Source organism: Olea europaea, chromosome 18, assembly GCF_002742605.1.
Source record: "Olea europaea var. sylvestris chromosome 18, O_europaea_v1, whole genome shotgun sequence".
NCBI lineage: Eukaryota > Viridiplantae > Streptophyta > Magnoliopsida > Lamiales > Oleaceae > Olea > Olea europaea.
Genome location: NC_036254.1, coordinates 2,107,002 through 2,110,375, shown reverse-complemented (window position 1 = coordinate 2,110,375; position 3,374 = coordinate 2,107,002). Strand labels below are relative to the sequence as shown.

Sequence of the window (3,374 nt, the reverse complement as noted above, 5' to 3'; positions counted from 1 at the left end):
ATTGAGGTAATTCAAAGTGCGTTGGAAAGCTAACTCAAAAAGATACAACTTTTATTTAGATATCATTTTCCAAATCGAATGTTTCCTATGTCGAAAATTGGTCTCAAATGAGACTAAAAATTTGAAGTATACTTTAGTCATCCAATATTCATGTCTTAGTGCCACTAAGGTGTCTAGAATTGTTTGGGGTTCTACAGCCTTTGGACTTCGAGAGGAGATTGGGCCTCAGAAGGAAGGGCCTCGAGGTATAAGGTCACTTCGGCATATTAGCTTCGGCATCAGCACTTGGGCCACGTCTGGCATGGGGCCTCGAATAAGATGTCATGTGGGTCGGAAGAGGTGGGCCATGGGCCCAGTGGGTTTGCCAAGTGTCAATACGTAACAATAGTCCCTCAAGTCCAAGTATGGTCATTTATGTAATACGTGGACTTTTGAATTTTTAGTACCTAAACTATTATTTTAAATTTTTTGTACCTCAATTAATAGTCCCCAAAGTCCAAATATAGATATTTATATCATGGTTGGATTTGAAAGTGGTGGTTTTGCTGTGATTGGGGAAGGTGATGAAAAAGTCTCGAACCTGTCAAGGCTTGAGCAGATGTGGTTGAAATGCGAAGAAGTAGATGTGGAAGTCGAGGCAATAAAGTGGATCGAACCTGTCGAGGCTTGCTAAGATGTGGCTGAAATGCGTAGAAGCAGATGTGGAAGCCGAGGCTGTGAAGAGGATCGAACCTGCCGAGGCTTCCTAAGATGTGGCTGAACTGCGTAGAAGCAGATGTGGAAGTTGAGGCTATGAAAAGGATCGAACCTCCCAAGGCTTGCTAAGATGTGGCTAAACTGCATAGAGGCAGATGTGAATGCTGAGGCTGTGAAGATGATCGAACCTATCGAGGCTTGCTAAGATGTAGCTGAATTGCGTAGAAGCAGATGTGGAAGCTGGGGCTGTGAAGAGGATCGAACCTATCGAGGCTTGATAAGATGTGGTTGAACTGCGTAGAAGCAGATGTGGAAGCCGAGGCTATGAAGAGGATCGAACCTGCCGAGGCTTGATAAGATGTGGTTGAACTGCATAAAAGCAGATGTGGAAGCTGAGGTGGTGAAGAGAATCAAACTTGTCGAGGCTTGATAAGATGTGGCTGAACTGCATAGAAGCAGATGTGGAAGCCGAGGCTGTGAAGAGGATCAAACCTACTGAGGCTTGATAAGATGTGGCTGAATTGCGTAGAAGCAGATGTGGAAGTCGAGGTGGTGAAGTGGATCGAACCTACCAAGGCTTGCCAAGATGAGGCTAAACTGTGTAGAAGCAGATGTGGAAGCTGAGGCGATGAAGTAGATCGAACCTACCAAGGCTTGTGAAGAGATGATTGTCTTCGATGTTTGTGCCAATAATTTGATGTTTTGTGCATGTTACCAAGAAAAGGCAGTCGAACAATTTCAACTTCCAAGGCACGTACGATTGCTACATTGAATGTTCAATGATGGCTACAGCTGGGGCTTTTAGGAGGAGACGCGTTTGGAGAGGTGCATGGGAAGCACGTTTCGATCAAAGGCGTTGATTTTGAAAATGGTTAGAATTCTATGATGTATAAAAGCCAGGATACTCCCATTTTGTGACCTTTCTTTCTTTGCAATTCTGTGTTTGTTGAAAATATCGTATTTCAGCGTTCAACCTTTACTCCATTCCCCTTTTCCAGCATCCCTCAGTGTCCTTAGTCGATTGCGTAGGTATTTCTTGCGAGAATTTGTTTTGTGATCTTTGTTCATTTTCCAAATTTATTCTGATATGGAGTCCACTTCGGCTAGGGGTAGTCACTGTCGCATCGTTTGGGAAAGGGCCAGATCCTGGGGGGACTCCGAGGTTGAACATTATGCTATGAGCGAGGAGCCCATAAATTACGAGGAGGAGTGGGGTGCTTCCAGGATACCTTCAAAAATGACCTAGAAGAGATTGGGGAAGATAAGGGAGAGGTACTGCATGCCTCATAACATAAAAATGTTAGTCCCCGATGCTGATGAACTGATTTGCTATCCGAGGCCCGAATGTGTCGCAGTCAATGAATACTTGTTTAAGGCGGGTATGCGTCTTCCTCTGCACCCCTTCTTCAGGACAATGCTAAGGAATTTTATGTTGTCGCCGACCCAGGTTCTGTCAAATTGGTGGAGCCAATTGGTGGGGTCTTACTTCCTGTGGAAAGAAGTGTCGATGGGGGAGGATATACCTTTGTATGTCTTCTAGACCGTCTTCGAGCCCAGAGTCTTGGACAAAGATGAGTTGAAGGGGTGGTACTACATTACTCCTTGGGGGGTCACACGCCCTTTTGTGGTAGGATTACCTTCTGCCATCAAGGGGTGGAAGGAGTCGTGGTTCTGGGTTCGGGGCAACTAGCAGGCACTAGTTGGGGACAAAGCCTTGGCTTGCACGGTACCGAACCAGTACTAGAAGCTTATGAGTCCCCCAGCCTAAGCTGTTTTATATTCTGTTGAGCTTTCTGAAATTTGTTTTCTGTTAATTGTTGTCATGTTTTGTAGACTCGAGTACGAGGTACCAACTCCAAAAAGTGGAGTTTGACATTATAGAGGACATCTACAAGCATCCTCTGAAGCTTCGCCACTTCGATAATCTCATCGACCGAAGCCGTTATTTCCTTGACTTCGAACTTATGGCCTCCAAAGGTAAGAAGTGCCTATACTTTGTGATGGAAAAGTTTGCTTATTGATGTCAACTTCTGATCCGTTCCTTTGTGTTGCAGATAAGTTCGGGAGGAGGGAGTATCCCATCCCCGATATGACCACTATAATGAAGGCCACCACTACAGTTGGGGCTGAAACCCAGTTCAAGCGGGGCTAAAGAGGTGAAAGGCAAAGTGGAGCGCCTCTCCAAGGTCAATACCTCTCAGGTTGCCGAGGAAGAGGCTTCAAGGAAAGAGAAAGATAGGGAGCCTCGGGGAAAAGAGAAAGTCACTGAGGACTCCCAGAAGAAGATGAAGTTGGTCCACCTCACAAGTTCTTCGGGGAAGTTTGGGACTTCCATTTTCCAAACTAGCAAAGATTCCCGACCACCGAAGCTCATAGACTCTGCCATGAATGCGGTGAAGGTAGAGATGGTTCGAAAAGTCGAGGTGGAGGAGGTAGCTAAAGAGGAAGCGAGGTTGGCTGCTATAAAGGCCGAAGAGGAGGCTGCGAGCAGAAGCCCATAAGGACCTAGGGAAAATCCCCTAACTTCCTGGCTAGGCGTGAAGAAGAGCTTGCCCCTGCTTTGTTGGAGGCTCTTCCTGAAGAGGTCCAGGATGCTGTAGCCAGTTTTTACAAATTTTGGACAGATAGGTAGGTGTTGCATGCCTCGTCCTACGACACCATTGACCTCTCAAGGGCCC

At 46.1% G+C, this 3,374-nt stretch overlaps 1 pseudogene; it reads left to right on the top strand.

The window, feature by feature from the left end:
• Positions 1-673, top strand: part of LOC111366590 — a 15,496-nt pseudogene extending 14,823 nt beyond the window's left edge.
• The last annotated feature ends 2,701 nt before the right edge of the window (positions 674-3,374 follow it).